This window comes from Sarcophilus harrisii, chromosome 6 (genome assembly GCF_902635505.1).
Source record: "Sarcophilus harrisii chromosome 6, mSarHar1.11, whole genome shotgun sequence".
Classification (NCBI taxonomy): Eukaryota; Metazoa; Chordata; class Mammalia; order Dasyuromorphia; family Dasyuridae; genus Sarcophilus; species Sarcophilus harrisii.
In genome coordinates, this window is record NC_045431.1 from 171,275,628 (window position 1) to 171,298,805 (window position 23,178).

Consider the following 23,178-nt stretch of genomic DNA (forward strand, 5'->3'; position numbering starts at 1 on the left):
GTAGATTTTCAAGATATTGTTCTCTCTGATTCTCTTATTCACCTAAGTACTTTTTCTCATTCTACTTTGATGGATCTTTAGGGCAGGTTTGCTGAATATAGATGGGTTCTGTCTCAGGCCATCTTTGCTTCTAATTCTAGATTACCTCTCTTGGTGGTCTCATCAGCTCCTGTCCATTCAATTGTTTTCTTTGTATATCAAAGAAGAAAGAATTTGATATGTAAAGAGTTATATTATATTCTGAGTAACTTCTGTTCTATAGATAGAAATTAACTCAAATTCTTTCATTAGAAATTGTTTCAAAGCTTAATCCATCTGGGTTGATTTTGTGATTCAAAAAATCCAGAAAATTTATTCAGTGGAATCCTGCAAATATTTATGAAACATATTTTTAAGTGTCCAGCTCTGTGCTAGATATGGAGGACATGAGAAAAAATGAAAAAGTTTTGTCCTCAAAAAGCATATATTCTCCTGGAGGGAGGGAAGTTAAAGTTTGGTGGGGACAAAACTCATGAATAAATTATAAGTGAAACAATTTAATGGGGACAGAGACTTCTAAGTTATGCAAAATGATTCTAAGGACATAGCAATCTGGGGCTTCCTGAGAACATAAGTGAATTTCATTTAGCTTAATAAAGGAAGAAAGAAGGAATGAACATTTTTATGGTGCCTACTATTTGCCAGGCACTTTGCTAAGAACTTGTTTATACATATTATGTATTTATTTTTTCACAACAATTCTATGAGAGAGATATTAATATCCCTACTTTACAATTGAGGAAACTGAGACAGAAATTAAGTGATTTGTTCAGGATCACATAGCTAGGAAGTGTCTATGACCAGATGTAAAAATAACTAATGTTTACAGTGACAATGGAGGAAAATTTGTCAAACATATTCTATTTAAGAAGACAGGAAAATATGTAATGCACTTCAGTGATATCAGAAGCTTTCACTTCCTGGTAGCAACAGCAGTATTCTTTGGTAAGACAAAGCTGAATGGGGTGATTATATTTATTGGGCAAGGGCATAAATAATGAATTCTTTGGGAAAGGATTTTTGGAAATTTGAGTTGTTTATTTTGTGAAATAGAAGGCTGTTCTAAATGGCAGGGAGACCTGGATTAAAATCCTTCTGAAAAACACTGAGACCCAAGAAACTCTCTAAAACTTATTTATTTTTGAATATATAACTCCTATTAGTTAGTAAAATTTCCACACAGAAATCTCCACACAGAGACTGGAATCAGTCATAATAAAAGCTTAATAAAAACAAATAAACTGACAACAAAATCAATAAGTATTTATTAAGTGACTATTATGTTCCAGGCATTGCTGAGGAACACAAAGAAGAGCAAAAATATGATTTCTGATATCATAGAGTTTACATTCTTAGTGGGCAGACAATATATAAATAGCTATGTGCAAAGTTAAACACAATAAAGTGGAGATAATCTCAGAGAAAAGGCACTAGCATTCAAAGGAATGAGGAAAAGTTTCTTGTGGAAGGTAAGACTTTAGGGGAGACTTGAATGAAAGCAGGAAGCCAAGAGACAGAAATAAGGAAGGAGAGAGTTCTAGACATGGAGAGTAGCCAGGGAAAATGCCTGAAGCTGGGGCATAGAAGGCTATGTTTGAAGAGCAGCAAGGAAGCCAGTGTCACTTGAAGATAGAGTATAAGATTGGTGATAGGGATTGGGGAGTAATATGTATTAAAACTAAAAAGAAAAACAATAGTTACTCTGGAAGAGGCCAGGAAGGGTTTTAAAGCTAAAACTGAAAAATTTATATTTGATCCTGAAGGTAATAGTTGTTTAAATGGGAATGATAGTGGTGGTAGCATGGTCAGACTTGACACTTTAAGATGACTTTAAGATGATTCTCTGAATGAAGAATGGTCAGGAAGATAGAGAGAATATGAGTAATCCAAGATGACATATAGGTTTTGAGGCTGGATTATTTGAAGTATAGTAGCATGTTTTATGATTTTGTAAAGTAATATATAAGGGAGAGTTTTAGGATAATTATATGAAGTGCAGTGTTGAAGATGTTCAGTCAACTGTTGGATATAGAACACAGAGGGTCAGGAATCAAGTTAGGACTTGACAAATAATTCTGAAAATCGTTTGTATAAAGATATTTGAATCTGGGAATTCATGAGATCATCAAAAGAAATAGCAAAGAGGGAAAATAAAAGAATAATCTTGACAGACTTTGGGATTGCCCATGATTGGTGAGATTAAAATTGTTTCTGTATAATTTTCTTATTGATTCTATTCACAAGTAATTGATTTTGCTTTGTAACTGCTTTAGTCATGATTCTATGTCTCCAAACTTAGTTCAGAATTCAGTTAGTTTATAATGGATCAATTTTAAAACTGCAGTTCTCCTGCCTCAGGAGTTTAACCTTAGAGAATGTGTGAGAAACTAAGAGTTTGGACTTCGTATCTTTATTCCACTAAGTAATCCTTTAAGGACATCTGGAATGTCCAAAAGTTTGAGCAACTATCTCTCACATGGACTCAAAGAATACTACTTAGTCTCCTGAGAAAAGAAGGAAGTAATTGCTAACCCCCCTTGTCAAACTTCCACACAATCATATAATTCACTTTATTTCTATAACCAATAACTTTGCCTTTAATTATTCATTATCTACCCTCTTTAATTCTTTCTTCTGTATTTCCCCAAAGCCTATCTAATGGGAACTGTTCTCTTGCTTGGGGAACTTTGGCACTGATGAAGGTGTTCTATTAATCTATTTATAGGTAGCTAGTATGCCTATGCTAATAAATACTGTCCTGCTCAAAATTCTGCCTCAGTTTATCTTTTTTTTCTTAAAATCCAGTCACAACAATGAGTACTACTTAAATTAAAATCTAGTGAAAGAGAACAAAAAAGGAACCTGAAAAAGACCAATATCATGAAAACCTAAGAATATTAAAGATAAGAGGATGATTGACAATGTCAAAATTCAGAAGCTAGATTGAAAAGATTTACAGATTTTGTTTTCTCTATTCCAATGTAAAGTCTATGAAAAAAGGTTGGTGAGGATCTTCATAAGGAGTTTATCCACAAAAGCAGAAGCTATATGGGATGATAGTGAAGATGGATGCATTAAGTGAGAAGTTTTTGAGAATATGAGAGTTATGAAGCTGTTCATAGCAGAAGGAAAGCTGCTAGTAGAAAGGGAAAGAATGAAGATTAATGAAACAGTAGGGATGATAGAGGAAGCAATTTGCTGGATTTGAAGTAATAGAATGGGATCACCACGAATGTAGAGATGTTTGCCTAAGTAAAGAGAAAGACCATCTTTTCATATGAAACAAGGATGAAAGAAGAGATAATGGCTGAAGTCAGGCAGATGAGATCTGAAGAACAAAGGATGGGGAATTCTTGGTAACAAGCTACATTCTTTTTGGGGGAATAATATTCATTTTTATTATTATTATAGCTTTTTATTTACAAGATATGTGCATGGGTAATTTTTCAGCATTGGCAATTGCAAAACCCTGTGTTCCAATTTTTCCATTTCTTCCCCCACCCCCTGCCCCAGATGGCAGGTTGACCAATATATGTTAAACATGTTAAAGCATAAGTTAAATACAATATATGTATACATGTCCATAGAGTTATTTTGCTGTACAAAAAGAATCGGACTTTGAAATAGTGTACAATTAACCTGTGAAGGGAATCAAAAATGCAGAAGGACAAAAATAGAGGGATTGGGAATTCTATGTAGTGGTTCATAGTCATCTCCCAGAGTTCTTTCGCTGGGTGTAACTGGTTCAATTCATTACTGCTCTATTGGAACTGATTTGGTTCATCTCATTGTTGAAGAGGGCCACGTTCCTCAGAATTGACCATCATACAGTATTGTTGTTGAAGTATACAATGATCTCCTGGTCCTGCTCATTTCACTCAGCATCAGTTCATGTAAGTCTCTCCAGGCCTTTCTGAAATCATCCTGCTGGTCATTTCTAACAGAACAATAATATTCCATAATATTCATATACCACAATTTATTCAGCCATTCTCCAACTGATGGGCATCTACTCAGTTTCCAGTTTCTGGCCACTACAAAAAGGACTGCCACAAACATTCTTGTACATACAGGTCCCTTTCCCTTTTTTAAGATCTCTTTGGGATATAAGCCTAGGAGTAACACTGCTGGATCAAAGGGTATGCACGGTTTGATAAGTTTTTGAGCATAGTTCCAAATCCAAGCTACATTCTTTTCCTAGAAAAATATAAGATCAGATTCTCTACCGGGAAAATAGTAATAAAGGGGAGTCATGGAAAACTTGAGGAAGTAGAAAAAGGTTAAGTAAGCATTGAATCAATTCAGAAGGCATACAAGGACTGCTTTGCTGCAATAAAGGCCCAGTTAAAATTATGGAAAATAAATTCTTAGTTGGGCCTAGGTAGCAAAACTTTTTGATTTTCTCCTGTTTTGTTCAGCAGCATGTGTTTAGAAGTCAAAATGACAGACATTGAGAGGTTTTTCAAAGCTGAGGCTTGTCAAGGCAAAAATCTAATCAAGACCAAGAAGAGCAAAGAGTGTAGCCAGTGTAAGAGTGATGATCTGAGAAAGAATTGAAGGAGTGAAGGACTGAAGGTTATGGTGTGGCCAAAGAACAGAAATAGTAGTGAATTGACAACAGCTTATGATCAGATAAAGGAAATTTTAGGTATATGAACATTAAAGTGAAGAATTTTTGGTAAAACCAAGAATATGATGTTTGTATGTGGCTTAGGATGGAAGAGTCGATCATAGTACATGAATAATTTGATGAATAGGTTAGGTTGTTAAGGGAATATTAATGTATATATGTATGCATGTATATATATAGCGACATTCATTTCATGTTTTACAGTATTTTATTTTTAAAATATTTCCCAATTTCATTGTTTTAAAAAATTTAAAAATTTTTATTTAAAGTTTTGATTTTCAAATTCTATTTCTCCTTCTCTCCCCTCTCTTCCCCCCTAAGATGGTAAGTAATTAGATATAGGTTATACATGTGTAATTATGTATAGTATTTTAATATGTCATTTTGTACAAGAAGATAATAAAAGAAAAAAAAGAAAATGGAAAATCATATGATTCAGTCCATTCAAACAATGTCAATAGTTTTCGTGGAGGTGAATAAAATGCTTTATCATTATTCCTTTGAAATTATCTTGGATCATGAAATTTTTTAGAATAAATCATTCACAGTTCTTCATCAAACAATATTTTGATTATTATGCAGAGCATTCTCTTGGTTCTGTTCCCTTCATTATACATCATTTCATATAAGTCTTTCCATGTTTTTCTTAAATAATCTTGCTTGTCATTATATTTGACCATTCCTGATGCTCTAGAACACAGAATCTTTATCAAGAATATAACTACAGGAACATCTCAGGCTGATTGTGCTATCGTGCTTATTCCTGTTTTAGTGAATTTGAAGTTCATTCTCAAAGAATGGGCTCATCCATTAGGCCTCTGGGCTATTCACTCAACGTGAAACATGTGGTTTTCTGTTTCAGCAAAATGGATTCAATTCAGTCCTGCTACAGCTAAAAGAAATATGAAGAAATTGTCAAGGAAGATGATACCTCTTTTAACCAAATTGGCTACAACCTTGACACAGTAACTTTTGTACCAATTTCTGTTTGAAATGGTGATAATAGTCAAACCCTAATATGCCTTAGTTCAAGGGATGAACAATCATTCATAAGAATTGCAATGCCAATGGAACTATACTGCTTGAAGCTATAGATTGCATCCTGCCACTAACTTGACCAACTGACAACCCCCCGTAAGATATCTACAGGATTAATTGCATTGGTACTGTACTTATTGGCTATGTGAAGATTGGTGTTTTAAACCAGGCAAGGTTACAACCAATGTTACAATTGAAGTAAAATCTGTTGAAATGTATCATGAAGGTCTGAGTGAGAATCAACCTTGGGATAACATTGGCTTCAAAGTCAAGACTGTGTCTTTCAATGATAATAGTGATGTGACTGGTGATGACATGGAAGCTGGGGCTTCACTGCACAGATCATTAGTCTGAACCACCATTCACATTATTACAAGTTTGCTGAACTGTTGGAGAAGTTTGGGCATTCTAGCAAGAAGCTGGGATATGACCCTAAATTTCTGAATTTTGTTGATGCTAGCATCATTTGCATGGTTCCAGGCAAACCCATATGTGTAGAGTGTTTCTCTGACTATACTCCCCTGAGTTATTTTGTTGTTCATGATATTAGGCAGACCACTGTGGTTGGTGTCATAAAGGCAGTTGACAAGAAGCCTGCTGGAGCTGAGCGAGGTCATAAAATCGACTAGATTAAACATAATAACACCTGCCACCCCAGTTTTAGTCAATGGTGGAAAAATGATCTCAGAACTGCTTGTCTCAATTGACCTTTTAGGTTTAATGATAAAAGACTTTCTAATGAATACAATACATCATAAAAGCTTCAGAAGGAAAGGAATATTTTTTTGTGGAGCATTTATTTTGCAGCCATTTAATGTCAATAATTTTTAAATGGAAACAGCTTGACTAAAAATATGTCAGAAAATGCACAGTTTAATGTGAAAAAAAAATAAAAACCCAAACAACTACAATAATAACAATAGAAAAATCAATAAAAACAAAAAAAAACTCCTGCACCAGAGCAGGAGTTAACATGGCATATTTGAATTTGCTCGTTTTTGTCTTAATATTTTGAAACTACTTCAACATCATTACATTCCTTCATAACCCTATGTAATTTAGTTTTTTCTTTAAATGCTCAGACTATCCAAGAAATTCAGAGCTCAAAAAGTTCCCAGTAGTCCTGTGAAAATAAATGTGAAGACTGGCCAAAACACCACAAACTCTGAAAAATACAAGATTATATGTGTGATCCAAGTTATAGGTATAGTTATGTGATTCACTATTTCTTTTTTAAAAATGGGTTTATTGATGTCTTTTATATTTATACAATATCAATTAGGTTCTTCAATTAGTCTCTTCATTGTGACAGGGAAAAATTGGTGAAAGCATCTGATAGGGTGACCACATTTGATAATGGATATATAATTTTGTCCTAGTAGTTGCCCAACTCTACTAGGAGCTGAGGAGGTATGTTATATTATCTCTTCTCTGGGATCTCCATTCTTTTTTCAGTTACTCAGAGATTTCCTTCTTTTTAGTGATCTTTTCATTTAAAAAGTTGGAATAATGTGTAATGCTCCTTTAGTTCTGTTTGTTTCATTCTGCATCAGTTCCTACTAATCTTCCTATATTTCCCTGAATTTCTAATACTCAATCACTTCTTAATAGAAAGTAATATTCTATTACATTTATATATCTTACTTCTAGCTATTTCCCCAATCAATGGTAATCCACTTTGTTTCAACATAACCTTACAAGTGATTCATTATTTCATTTTTTTTTAAATTTTTTTTAATAGCCTTTAATTTACAGGATATATACATGGGTAACTTTACAGCATTAACAATTGCCAAACCTCTTGTTCCAATTTTTCACCTCTTACCCCACCCTCCCTAATGGCAGGATGACCAGTAGATTTAAATATATTAAAATATAACTTAGATACAATAAGTATAATGTAAAACATTTTTTAATCAAAAAGGACCAATTCGAATTATTGTAAATTAGCTTGTGAAGGAAATCAAAGATCGGTTCATAAATATAGGACTGAATTAATGTAATGGTTTTAGTCATCTCCAGAGTTCTTTTTCTGGTATAGCTAGTTCAGTTCATTACTGCTCCATTAGAAATGATTTGGTTGATCTCGTTGGAGGATGCCTGATCCATCAGGACTTCAATCATCTAGTATTTTGTTGAAGTATATAATGATCTCCTGGTCCTGCTCATTTCATTAGCATCAGTTCGTTTAAGTCTCTCAGGCCTTTCTAAATCATCTGTTGGTCATTTCTTACAAGACAGTAATATTCCATAATTCATATACCACAATTTATTCACCATTCTCAACTGTGGACATCCATTCGGTTTCAGTTTCTACCACTACAAAAGAGGCTACCAAACATTCTACATACAGGTCCCTTTCCTTCTTACAATCTTTGGGATATAATCCCGTAGAAATCTCTGGATCAAGGATATACAGTTTGATAACTTTGAGCATAGTTCCAAACTACTTCCAAAATGGTTGGATTCTTCACAACTCCACCAACAATGAATCATTCCATTTTCCCACATCCCCTCCAACAATATCATTATTTTTCCTGTATCTTAGCCAATCAGACAGGTGTGTAGATGTATCTTAGAGTTTTTAATTTTGATTTCTCTGATTAATAAGACTTGGAGCATCTTTCATGACTAGAAATAGTTTAATTTCTTCATCGAAAGAATTGTCTGTTCATATCCTTACCATTTTTCAATTGGAGAATGGTTGATTTTTATAAATTAGTTAATTTCTATATATTTGGAAAAGAGGCCTTATCAGAACATTTGACTGTAAAATATTTTTCCCGTTTATTGCTTCCTTCTAATCTTATCCTGCATTAGTTTTGTTTGCAAAAACTTTTCAGTTTGTATAATCAAATTTTCATTTGTGATCAGAATGATCTCAGTTCTCTTTGTTATAAACCCCTTCCACAGGTCTAGGTAACTATCCTTATTTCCTCTAATTTTAATAATTTCATTCTTTATCCTAAGGTCACGAACCCATTTGGACCTTATCTTGGTGACGCGTTAATATGGATCAATGCCTAGTTCTCCATATTAGTTTTCCAATTTTTCCAAATTTTTATCAAACAGTAAGTTCTTATCCAAAAGCTGGGATCTTTTTTCAAAGACTAGGTTGCTATGTTTTGACTGTTTATCCCTTGAACCTTAATCATTCCTGATCAACAACTTTCCTAGTTAAAAATATTTTGTAACTGCTTCTATAATATGTTTTAGATCTGGTACATAAGCCACCATCATTTGATTTTTTCATTAATTCCTTAAATTCTTGACCTTTTTTTTCCATATGAACTTTTGTTATTTTTTCTAGGTCATTAAATGTTTTTGGTCGATTGTATGCGCAAAAATAGATTAGTTTAGTAATAGTCATTTTATTATATTTGCTCGCCCTATCCAAGAGCATTTGATATTTTTCAATTTACTGACTTAATTTGTGTGAAAAGTTCCCTGTAATTTTCTATAAGTTTCCGATTTTCCCTTGGCAGGTAGATTCCTAAATATTTTATAATTATCAGTAGTTATTTAAATGGAATTTCTCTTTTGTAACTAATTTGGATTTTTAGTGATATATAAGAAGCTTGATGACTTATGTGGGTTTATTTTATAACCAGCAACTTTGCTAATTGGATTATTTCTATAACTTTTCAAGAATCTCTGGGGTTCTTAAGTATACCTCATGCAATCGAAAGAGGTAATTTGGCTTCCTCATGCCTACTTTATTTCTTTAATCCCACTCTTTTATGCTAGCTTTCAATACAATATTAATAGAACGGTGATAAGGGCACCTATTTCACCCAGATTTAATGTCCAAGTTGTTCTTCCTTACTTATCTTACTGATGGTTTTAAATAGATGCACTATTATTTTAAGGAAAGCCATTTATTCCTATACTCTAGTAGGCTTTTTAATAGAATGGATGTTTGGATTTTATCAAATGCTTTTTCATCTAGAGATGATCATATGTTTTGTAATTTGGTTTTGACATGGAATTATATTATAGTTTTCCTAATATTGAAACCAGCCTGTTCTGGTATAAATCCTACTTGACATAGTGTATTATCTTGGAGATGATTTTCAAGCCTTTTGCTAATTCTTTTAAGATTTTAGCATCAATAATGGGAGATTGGTCTATATTTTCTTTCTTTTTCATACCTGTTTAGTATCAATACCATGTCTGTGCATGGAAGAATTTGTGGACTCCTTCATTCCCTATTTTATCAAATAATTTAATAGATTGAGGCCAATTGTTTTAAATGTTTGGTAAATTCAATTAAATCCATCTGGCCAATTTTTTCTGGGGAGTTGTTTAATTGCTGTTCTTTCTTTTTCTAAAGATTTCCAAATTTCTTTCCTCTGTTAGTCTGGGAAGTCTGTATTTTTTGGGTAGTCATCCATTTCACTTAGGTTATCAAATTTATTGGCATAAAGTTGAGCAAAATAACTCCTTATTATTTCTAATTTCTTCATTGGTGGAAAGTTCCCTTTTCATTTTTAAGACTACTAATTTATTTCCTCCTCCTTTTTCTAATAGTTTACCAAAGGGGCTTATCTATTTTATTGGCTTTTCATAGAACCAACTCTTAGTTTTATTAATTAGTTCAATAGTTTTTTACTTTCAATATTTTTAATTTCTCCTTTTAATTTTAGAATTTCAATTTAGTATTTTGATTGGGGTTTTAATTTGGTCTTTTTTTAGTTTTTATTTGGTAGAATTCATTAATCTTTTCTTTCTGTTTTATTCAAGTGCCTTGATATAAATTCCCTCTTATTACCGCTTTTGCATCCCACAAATTTTGGTATGATGTCTCATCATTGTCATTATCTTGAGGAAATTATTAATTGATCTATAATTTGCTGCTTCACCCAATCATTCTTAAGGTAATTGTTTATTTCCAATTACTTTTGGTCTATTTCTTTTTTTGAATGAGTTTTTATTGCATATGATCTGAAAGAAAGCATTTACTATTCTCTTTTGCATTTAATTTAGGTCTTATGTCCTAATATATGTAATTTTTTGAATAGGTTCATGAACTGCTAAGGAAGAAAGTATATTCTCTTCTATCTCCATTCAATTTTCTCCAAAGATCCAAATACCTAATTTTCTAATTTAAATTTACTTCTTAATTTCTTTCTTATTTGTTTTGTGGTTTGTTGCTAATTTAGGTACAAGGTTGGGATCTCCTACTATTACAGTTTGGTTGTTTTTTCTTGCAACTCTCTTAACTCTCCTTTAGGAAGTTGAGTGCCATACCACTTGGTGCATATATGTTTAATATTGATTTGCTTCGTTGTTTATGTTCCCTTTGCAGGATGTGTTACCTTCCTTATCTCTTTAATTAGATCCTTTTTACTTTTGTGATCTGAGATAAGGATGGCTTTCTCGTTTTTGACTTCACCTGAAGCATAATAATTTTGCTCCAGCCTTTTCTTTTTACTCTATATGCATCCCCCTGCTTTAAATGTGTTTTTGTAAACAACATATTGTAGGGTTCTGACTTTTGATCAGTCTGCTATCTGCCCTCTTATGGAGTTCATCCCATTTACATTTACGGTTAGATTACTAAATCTGTATTTCTGCCATCCTAATAACCCCAGATTGTCTTTACTTATTCTTGCCTCCCTCAACCCTCTTTCCCCTTTTAAACTTATAAATCCCTTTGTATCACGATACTTATCCTCTTTTAATCCCTCCCTCCCCTTTAGTCTTTCCCTTCCTTCCCTTATTACCTTTTCTTTTCCTTCCCTCCCGCGTTTTAATGAGGCGGAGAATTTCTAAAACAATGTAATTATTTTTTTTGAGCCAACTCTGATGAGGTAAGATTCACACAATGTTCTTCCCCCTCTAAATTCCCTCAGATGATAAGTTTCCTTGGCCTCTTTGTGGGATGTTTGTTTTCCTTTTATCCCTCCTTCCCACCTTGTTCTGCCATCATCCTTTTCCATATCTACTTCCTTTTTATGTTTATATCAGTCAATCAAATTATAATGTATTCTTTTGTATATCCAAACAGAATACAATTCTCAAGAGTTATTTTCACCCTTTTCTGCATCTCTTGAGTTCTATTCTTAGATCAAATTTTGTTTAGTTCTGGTTTTTCTTAGAAACAAATGGAATTCATTTGTTTCATTAAATGTCCATCTTCTTCCTGGAAGAAAATGCTCCAGCTTAGCTGGTGTTTATTCTTGGCTGCATCTCAAGTTCTTGTGCCTTTCGATATCATATTCCAGGCCCTTCTTTCCTTTAATGTAGGGCAGCCAGATCTTGGGTGATCCTTTTGGCACCTCGGTATTTAAATGTTTTTTTTTTGGCTGTTGAAAATTTTCCTTAATCTATAGTTCTAAATTTCCACAATATTCCTTGGAGTTTTTATTTTAGGGGTTTCTTTCAGAAGTGTTTGATAATTCTTTCAATGCCTATTTACCTTGATTCTATTACATCTAGGCAGTTCTCTTGTGATTTCTGTAAAATAGTATCTAGGCTCTTTTTTCATCATAGTTTTCAGAAAGTCCAATAACTCAGATTTCTCTCCTAGATCTATTTTCCAAGTCTGTCGTTTTTGTGAGTAGATAATTCGTGGTTTTTCCAGTTTGTCATTTTTTGTTTTGCTTGATGATTCTTGCTGTCTCAATGAATCATTAGTTTCAATTTGTTCAGTTCTAATTTTTAAGAATTATTTTCTTAATAGCTTTTTACTTCTTTCTTATATGTCAATTGAGTTTTAAATGTATTGTTTTGGTCTGTGAATTTTTTTCCATTTCACTAATTTTTTTTTAGTGAATTTTTTCTTTTCCAACCAAGATCCTATTTTCGAGTTCTTTATTTTTCCAATTCACCAATTTTGTTTCCCTGCACTTCGGGAATTTTTAACTTTTCCATTATTTCAGGAAGTTGTTGCTCTCTTTGTAAGGCTTCTCTTCCTTTCCCATTTATCTTCTAACTCTCTTTGAGACTTTTAATGGCCTCTTCTATGAGAGCATTATGAAGGAGGACAGTCTGATGCATTTTTTTGAGGTCTCTTCAGGTTTGTGACCTGCTCTTTTCTGCATAGAAGCTGTAGATTGTTCTTTTCATCTTTTTTTCTGTTTTAAAGCCTTTAGGGTAGGTCTCCTAGGCAAGGGGTTACAGCTTCTCAGAGCAGGGAAAGATGTAAACCGATTTCGCTCGAGGTATGGGAGTGCTCTGGGTGAGAGTTTTCCTTCCCCAACAGGAAGTGGATTCAGCACTGGCCGAGCTATCAAACTGCTTAGTGGGCTGAGTGGATTATCGATTGCCCTTGGCTAGAGACTAATGGTGATGTCACCGCCAGGCCGGAGCCTCTTGTGGGACTGTGAGTATTAGCAGCTGAGCGCAGACCTCAGAACACAACAGCCACAAACTCTGCCCAGTGTCTCTGCCTGATGCAAAGGCCCTGGAAAAGCTCTATGGCCTGCCGAGCTCCCCCTGCGCAGATTGGAGGCTAACCGGGCTGCGTCCTCCTGCTGCAGGATCCACAACTGCCCCAAGGAGAAGCCCCGTACTGCGGGTTGGGGCTGTGCGCTTTGCTGAGATCTGTGCCTCACCCTCGGTTTGAGACTCTCCTCGGAACCAATTCTCTCCCAGTCTGCGCCGATCTCCCCTGGCCCTGGAACCAACCTTTTGGCGAGACTGCAGATTTTTTCGGCTGGCGAGTTGTTCTACTTCTATCTTTAATATTGTAGCAGTCAAGACTATTTTTGAGGCTCGATATAATATTGATAAAGAGGGTAAGAGAAGAGCTTAGAAAGACGCGTGTGTCTTCTCCGCCGTCTTGGCTCCGCCCCCGATTCATTATTTCAAAGAATATCTTCATTTTTATTGGCTTGGCAACATATATTTCTGATAAGAAGAACACATGAATCCCTGACTCTTTATAATTAAAAGAGGACTAATGAAATAGGTATTTGGAGATACTACTGAAAGGAAGATTTCTGCATGGTAAGAATTGTTTAGTCTCTGATGGCACCCAATGATGTTTCAAACAAAAAAAGAGTGTTTGACCAGCAACAGTTTATAGGCATTCAGCATCAGTTTATAATCACATTTTCCAAAGGGAATATTTATAATTTTTTTCTGATAAGCTTTGCATTTGAAATTTAAAGCCACAGAAAGTCTGGAATAGACATGATTTTTAAATCAATTGGAGAGCTAGACTTGATAGGAATCTTAGAAGCTATAAACTTTAAATCTTCTCATTTTGTAAATGAGGAAACTAAGATCCAGGAAGCTTAAGAAACTTTATAGGATCATTGATTTACAACTAGAGAAGATCTTAAAGTTCATCTGATTATCCCTCTCATTTTATGAATGAGAAAATTATGGTATAAAGAGATTAAGGGACTTTCCCCCAAGGTCATATTTGTGATAGTATTTATTTAGTATTGACATACTACATTTCCTGTAGTAGAACCCACATTTCCTGACTCTGAATACAATATTTTTTTCTACTGTACATGAGCCACAATTTCTATGTATAATCTATTTTCCTCTTCTACGCCAGTCTTCACAGTGGAGTTATCAAGTATCCAAATTGATATGCCTATGGTCACAACTAGGGAATATCAGAATCAAGATTTGAACCCAAGTCCATTGTCTCCAGAGTCAGTGACCTTTTCCTTGTTCCACTTTGCTCTCAATAATTAATATTTTATTATGTGCCAGACTTTGTGTTAATTGTTGGTGATGGAGACATAAAAATGGAAATAGTTTCGACCTTCCAAGAGAACATATTCTATGGCATAAATAATAGGTATGGAGATGAGCAAATATACAACATATGTAAAGCAAATGAAAAATTAACTGTGAGTTCACTAGCACCTAGGGCATCAAGGAAGGCCTCATGTAGGAGGTGGCACTTGAAATGACTTTGGTTTTCCTTGTTTTGTAAATTCTGTTTATAAAAGAAATTTGGAATTTTGAGAGAAGAGTATGCTTCCTCCTATCTACAAGGCCAGAGATGAAGTCTTAAACTCTATTTTACTGAGGAAGAAACTGAGATTCAGAAAGGTTACATGACTTGCCTGAAGCTACATAGATAACAAATGCCAAATCTGAGTTTTCAGTTCAATTCCTTTAACTCCCAAAGTCATTGTCTTTCCTTTTATTTTATAATTATTAGGATACTTTATCACTATCAGGATATTAACAATTTAAAAAAAAAATTTGACCATGAAAAGGATCAAAATGAAAAATTGGATCTTTTCGATTATTGATATATTATGATACTTCCATGGATTTATAGGTACCTAAAAATGTGAGTACTTCCTTTACTAGTGTAAACTGCAATCCACATATACTTTCTCACTTTCAATAATTCTAGTTCATGTGTTTCTATATTTTATTTTTTCATGCATACATCATAATGTGGGAAACTCCTGTACCAATGAAAATCATAAACTGTTCAGCAACTTATACTCAATGACAATTCCTGGGCACTTTGAGGTTAAATTATTTTATTTGGTATTAAAGTTACTCAAAAAGTACTGATCAGAGTGAAAACTGAAATCAGGTCTTCCAGATACTTCATCTTCCATGATTAAAACTGAAGAATTTCTGGTAATTTTGCATATAACAAAATTTTTTATACTGTGTCATGTGCTTTTTGATTCTGTGTCAGAGTATTTATCTCTCATCCTGAATTTGATTAAAACATTTGCAAGAAAGAAAAACCAACAAACAGATCCCAAAAAATAAAGAATGTGAAAAGATATGCTTCAATCTCTATTCAGAGTTTGCCACTTCTCTCTCTGAAGGTAGATAGCATTTTTCATTATGGGTCCTTTTGAATTACATTATTATCTTGATCAGAGTGGTCAAGTCTCTCACAATTGAACATCATTACAATATTACTATCACATATACAATGTTCTCCTAGTTCTGCTCCCTTCACTTTGCATAAGTTCATAAAAGTCTTCCTAGGCTTTTTTGAAACCATTCTGCTCATCATTTCTAATAACATAATACTGTTCCACAAAGTTCACCTATCATAACTTGTTCAGCCATTCTACAATTGGTGGGCATTCCCTCCATTTTTAATTCTTTATCACCTTAAAAACATGTATTCTAAATATTTTTGTACAGATAGAGCATTTATTTCTTTCTTTCATATGTTTTTAGGGAATACAGAATAGAACTAGGCATAGTAATATGAATCCAACAGTACTCATACTTTTAACACTCTTTAAATGTAGTTCCAAATTGACCTCCCAAATAATTGGACCAATTTATAATCTCACCAATATTTTGTCCCCACTTTGCCACATTCTTTCTAGCATTTATAATTTTTTTGTCATGTTAAGTATAAGGTGTATTTCAGTCATTTTTATTTGCATTTATCTAATCCATAGAAATTTAGAACACTTTTTTCATGTGAATACTCATAATTTTGATTACTTCTGAAAGTTTATACCTGGGGGGATGGAGTCAAGATGGTGGAGAAGGTACACATGAGTTTCTAAGCTCCTCTCATATTACCAATTTTTAAAATCAGCCTCAAAAATAGTGCTTGACTGGTAAAATTCACAAAGATTGGAAGTGCAACAACTCACCAGCCAAAGATAATCTGGAAGATAGCCAGAAAAGGTTTGTCCTGAGTAGTGGGAACAGACCAGTGCAGGCAGGGATAGAACTGGGAGCAGGGGCGGCCTCCATGGTTGGAAGGTTTACAGAGAGCTTTCTGCCATAGGCTTACTTCTTTGCTTTGGTTGCAGAGTAGTGGACCAACAGAGAAATTAGAACCTAAAGTAGAAGGTACTCTGAAGGAAGCCAGAGCCTAACAGGATCTGGCTGTGCCCACCCAGGACTGGAAGTGAATCAGCACAGACCATAGCATAGCTTGGTAGTGGCATTCCGCAGCAGGGGCTTTCAAATCTGCACAGCAGGAGACACAGGCCAGGGCAGTCTCTAATCTGAACAGTGGGGAGCTCGCCCTGGGGCAGTGGAATTTCCCCAGCTCCACTATGCTCCCCAGGCAGAGACACCTCCAGTGCCATGAGGGATAGGGCAACTGCTAATACTCAAAGTAGGTTTTTGTGGTGGGAAGTGATACTTTTGCTGCTCAGCCTCTAGCCCCAAGGCAGTTGTTAATCCTCACAGCAGGGTACTTCCACAGCTTCACAGTGATACCCAGGCCTAGTCACTTCCAGTGTGGAGCTCTTCCCAGAGCACTCCTGCACCTCAGCTGCTCTTTGCAGACCACTCACAGGACAGCTGTTGTCCATATACCTATCTGTGCTCTGCAGAGGAAACTGGTAACCTCCTTGCCCTGAAGGCAGATGCTAAAGGCTTTTTAAAAAATGAGTAAAAAAATCAAAAGGAACATGGATAGCTTCTATACAGAAAGAGAGCAGGTTTTCAATCCAGGGGAGACTAATAGCAGACAGTCTCTAGACAATACCCCAAAGGGGGATGTAACCTGGTCTCTTAAAAAAATCTTAAAAGAGAACTAGAAGAAAAATGGGAAAAGGAAAGAGAAGCTATGCAAGAGAGCAACAACTTCCTGAAATGTGAATTGAAAATGGTAAAGAACTCACAGGAAGTGCAGGGAAACAGAATTTGTGAATTAGAAAAGGTAAAGAACTCCCAGGAAAGCAGAATTTGTGAATTGGAAAAGATAAAGAACTCCTAAGAAAGTAGGATTTGTGAATTGGAAAAAGAAAATAACACAATAAAAAAAATTAGTGAAATGGAAAAAAAATTCCATAGAGCAAAACAACTCATTTAAAAACTCAATTGGACAAATACAAAGAGAAGTAAAAAAAAAAAACTAATGAAGAAAATACTCATTAAAAATCAGAACTGAACAAATAGAAATGAATGATTCCCTGGGACATCAAGAATCAGTCAAGAAAAAAGAAACAAAAAAATGAAAAACTAGAAAAAATGTTAAATATCTACTTGGAAAAACAACAGACCTGGAAAATAGATCTAGGAGAGATAATCTGAGGATCATTGGACTTCAAGAAAAGTATGATGAAAAAAAGAGCCTAGACACTAATTTACAGGAAATCATCAAAGAGAACTACCCAGATGTAATAGAATCAGAAGGTAAAATAGGCATTGAAAGAATTCACCAAACACTTTCTGAAAAAGACCTTAAAAAAAAAACTCCAAGGAATATTGTGGCAAAATTTCAGAACCATCAAACTAAGGAAAAAATATTAGAAGCACCAGAAAAAAATAATTCAAATACCGAGGTGCCACAATAAAGATCACTCAAGATCTGGCTGGTTCCACATTAAAGGATCGAAGGATCTGGAATTTGATATTCCAAAAGGCAAAGGAACTTGAAATGTAGCCAAGAATAAACTACCCAACTAAGCTAAGCATTTTCTTCCATGGAAGAAGATGGACATTTAATGAAACAGATGAATTCCATTTGTTTCTAAGGAAAAGAACCAGATCTAAACAAAAAATTTGATCTCCAACCATAGGACTCAAGAGAACCAGAAAAAGGTAAAAAGAACTCTTGAGAATTGTATTTCTGTTGTGGATATACATAAAGAGTACATGTATAAGTTGATTTTACTGATATAATATAAAAAAAGGAAGGAGAAGTACAAAGGGGATTGTATCAGAAAAAAAGGAAAAGGGGAGATAAAAAGAGAGAAACTACATCCCATGAAGAGGCAAAGGAAATCTATCATATCTGAGGGAATTTAGAGAGGGTGAACATTGTGTGAATCCTATTCTCATCAGAGTTGGCTCAAAGAGAAAATAATTGACATATCTGTTTTACAGAGAAACTTCTCTCACCCCATTAAAAAGTGGGAGAGGAAAAGGGAAAAGGAAAAGAGTAATAAGGGAAGGGCACAAGAAAGGGGAAGGGATTCAAAGGGGGGAGGGAGGGATCCTAAAAAGGGAGAGCTACATGATGCAAGTGGTGCCCATAAATTTAATATGGGAAAGGGGGTAAGGGGGGAACAAGAAAAAGAAAAGCATAATCTGAGGATACTAAGATGGCAGGAAATACAGATTTAGTCATTTTAACCATAAATTAAACCATAAATTTTCAACTATAAAAAAATCAAATAAACCATAAAAGTAAACCGTAAAAAAAAAGCACATGTAAATTTTAACCAAATGGGATGAACTCTCCCATAAAGCAGAGGCGGATAGCAGACTGGATCAAAAGTCACAACCCTACAATATGTTGTTTATAGGAAACACATTTAAAGCAGGGAGATACATACAGAGTAAAGGTAAAAGGCTGGAGCACAATCTATTACACTTCAGGTGAAGTCAAAAAACCAGACGTAACCATCCTTATCTCAGATCAATGAAAAGCAAAAATTGATCTAATTAAAAGAGATAAGGAAGGAAACTATATCTTGCTAAAGGGTAGCATAGACAATGAAGCATTATCAATACTAAACATATATGCACCAAATGGCATAGCATCTAACTTCCTAAAGAAGAAGTTAAGAGAGTTGCAAGAAGAAATAGACAGCAAAACTGTAATAGTGGGAGATCTCAACCTTGCACTCTCAGAATTAGACAAATCAAACCACAAAACAAATAAGAAAGAAATTAAGGAGGTAAATAGAATATTAGAAAAATTAGGTATGATAGATCTTAGGAGAAAACTGAATGGTGACAGAAAAAAGTATATTTTCTTCTCAGCAGTTCATGGAACCTATACAAAAACTGACCATATATTAGAACATAAAACCCTCAAAATTAAATGTAGGAAGGCAGAATAGTAAATGCTTTCTTTTCCGTCATGATGCAATAAAAACTACATTCAACAAAAAGTTAGGGGTAAATAGACCAAAAAGTAATTGGAAACTAAATAATCTCATCTTAAAGAATGTTTGGGTGAAACAGCAAATTTTAGACACAATTAATAATTTCACCCAAGATAATGACAACAATGAGACATCATACCAAAATTTGTGGGATGCAGCCAAAGTGATAATAAGGAGAAATTTTATATCTTTAGAGGCTTACTTTAATAAAAATAGAGAAAGAGAAAATCAATGAATTGGGCTTGTAACTTAAAAAGCTAGAAAAAGACCAAATTAAAAACCCCCAATCAAATACTAAACTTGAAATTCTAAAATTAAAAGGAGAAATTAATAATATTGAAAATAAAAAAAAAACTATTGAATTAATAAATAAAACTAAGAGTTGGTTTTAGGGAACAACCAATAGAAAAAGGAAAGAGGAAAATCAAATTGTTAGTCTTAAAAATGAAAAGGGAGAACTTTCTATCAATGAAGAGGAAATTAGAGCAATAAAAAGGAGTTACTTTGCCCAACTTTAGGCCAATAAATTTGATAACCTAAGTGAAATGGATGACTACCTCCAAAAATATAGCTTCCCAGATTAACAGAGGAGGAAGTAAATTGCTTAACTAGTCCCATTTCAGAAAAAGTAATAGAACAAGCTATTAAGCAACTCCCAAAGAAAAAATCCCCAGGACCAGATGGATTTACATGTGAATTCTACCAAACATTTAAAGAACAATTAGCCCCAACACTATATAAATTATTTGAAAAAATAGGGAATGAGGGAGTCCTACCAAATTCCTTTCATGACACAGACATGATACTGATACCTAAACCAGGTGGGTTGAAAACAGAGAAAGAAAATTATAGACCAATCTCCCTAATGAATATTGATGCTAAAATCTTAAATAAGATATTAGCAAAAAGACTACAGAAAATCATTCCCAGCATAATACACCATGATCAGGTAGGTTTATACTAGGAATGCAGGGCTGGTGCAGTATAGGAAAACTATTAGTATAATTGATCATATTAATAATCAAATTAACAAAAAACATATGATCATCTCAACAGATGCAGAAAAAGCATTTGATAAAATTCAGAATCCATTCCTATTAAATACACTTGAGAGTATAGGAATAAATGGACTTTTCCTTAAAATAATCAGTAGCATTTATTAAAAACCATCAGTAAGCATAGCATCTATTCAAAACCATCAGTAAGCATCATTTGTAATGGGGATAAACTGCAACCATTCCCAGTAAGATCAGGAGTGAAACAAGATTGCCCACTATCACTATTACTATTCAATATTGTGTTAGAAAATGCGCGCTTTGTCAATAAGAGTTGAGAAAGAGATTAAAAGAATTAGAATAAGTAATGAGGAAACCAAACTATCACTCTTTGCTGATGATATGATGGTATACTTAGAGAAACCCAGAGATTCTACTAAAAAGCTATTAGAAATAATCCACACCTTTAGCAAAGTTGTAGGATACAAAATAAACCCACATAAGTCATCAGCATTCTTATATATCACTAACAAAATTCAGCAGTTAGAATTACAAAGAGAAATTCCATTTAAAATAACTACTGATAGTATAAAATATTTAGGAATCTATTTGCCAAGGGAAAATCAGAAACCATATGAGCAAAACTACAAAACACTTTCCACACAAATTAAGTCTGATCTAACCAATTGGAAAAATGTTAAATGCTCTTGGATAGGGTAAGCAAATATAATAAAGATGACAATACTCCCTAAACTAATCTATTTATTTAGCACTATACCAATCAGACTCCCAAAAAACTATTTTAATGACCTAGAAAAAATAACAACAAAGTTCATTTGGAAAAACAAAAGGTCAAGAACTTCAAGGGAATTAATGAAAAAAAATCAAATGAAGGTGTCCTAGCTGTACTAGATTTAAAATTATAATATAAAGCAGCAATTACCAAAACTATTTGGTATTGGCTAAGAAATAGACTAGTTGATCAGTGGAATAGGTTAGGTTCAAAGGACAAAACAGGCAATAACTTTAATAATCTAGTGTTTGACAAACACAAAGACACCAGTTTTTGGGATAAGAACTCATTGTTTGACAAAAATTGCTGGGAAATTTGGAAATTTGTATGGCAGAAACTAGGCATTGACCCACACTTAACACTGTACACCAAGATAAGGTCAAAATGGGTTCATGACTTAGGCATAAAGAATGAGATTATAAATAAATTAGAAGAACATAGGAAAGTTTACCTCTCAGACTTGTGGAAGAGGAAGGAATTTATGACCAAAGAGCAACTACAGATCATGATTGGTCACAAAATAGAAAATTTTGATTATATCAAATGGAAAAGTTTTTGTACAAACAAAACTAACACAAACAAGATTAGAAGGGAAGCAACAAACTAGGAAAACATTTTTATAGTCAAAGGTTCTGATAAAGGCCTCATTTCCAAAATATATAGAGAATTGACTCTAATTTATAAGAAATCAAGCCATTTTCCAATTGTTAAGTGATCAAAGGATACAAACACACAATTCTCAGATGAAGAAATTGAAACTATTTCTAGATATATGAAAAGATGCTCCAAGTCATTTTTAATCAGAGAAATGCAAATTAAGACAACTCTGAGATACCACTACAAACCTGTCAGATTGGCTAGAATGAAAGGGAAAGGTAATGCAGAATGTTGGAGGGAATGTGGGAAAATGGGGTACTGGTACATTGTTGGTGGAATTGTGAATACATCCAGCCATTCTGGAGAATGATTTGGAACTATGCTCAAAAAGTTATCAAACTCTGCATACCCTTTGATCCAACAGTGTTACTCCTGAGCTTATATCCCAAAGAGATTTTAAAGAAGGGAAAGGGACCTGTATGTGCAAGAATGTTTGTGGCAGCCCTTTTTGTAGTGTCCAGAAACTGGAAACTGAGTGGATGCCCATCAATTGTAAATTGCCGAATAAATTGTGGTATATGAATATTATGGAATATTATTGTTCTGTAAGAAATGACCAACAGGATGATTTCAGAAAGGCCTGGGGAGACTTACATGAACTGATGCTGAGTGAAATGAGCAGGATCAGAAGATCATTATATACTTCAACAAGAATACTATATGATAATCAATTCTGATGGACATGGCCCTCTTCAACAATGAGTTGAACCAAATCAATTCTAATAGAGCAGTAATGAATTGAACCTGCTACACCCAGAGAAAGAACTCTGGGAGATGACTATGAATCACTACATGGAATTCCCAATCCCTCTATTTTTGTCCACCTGCATTTTTGATTTCCTTCACAGGCTAATTATATACTATTTCAAAGTTTGATTTGTTTTGTACAGCAAAATAACTGTATAGACATGTATACATATATTGTATTTATCTTATACTTTAACATATTTAACATTTATTGGTCAGCCTGCCATCTGGGGGAATGGGTGGAGGGAAGAGGGGAAAAGTTAGAGTAAAAGGTCTTGCAATTGTCAATGCTAAAAATTATTCATGCATATATCTTGTAAATAAAAATTCATAATAAAAAAGAAAGTTTATATTCTTTGATCATTTATCAATTAGGGAGCAGCTCTTTTTTTTATCAATTTGATTCAGTTCCATATATATGTTTGAGAAATCAGACATGTATCAGAGAAACTACTTCTCACAATCACATCTTTTATTTTGTCATAAATTCTTTCCTTATCCACAGGACTAAAAGATATA

General features: G+C 34.0%; 1 pseudogene; it reads left to right on the top strand.

Annotated features, from left to right (window-relative positions):
* The first annotated feature begins 5,341 nt into the window (after positions 1 to 5,341).
* LOC111721282 lies at positions 5,342 to 6,336 on the top strand (annotated as a pseudogene).
* The last annotated feature ends 16,842 nt before the right edge of the window (positions 6,337 to 23,178 follow it).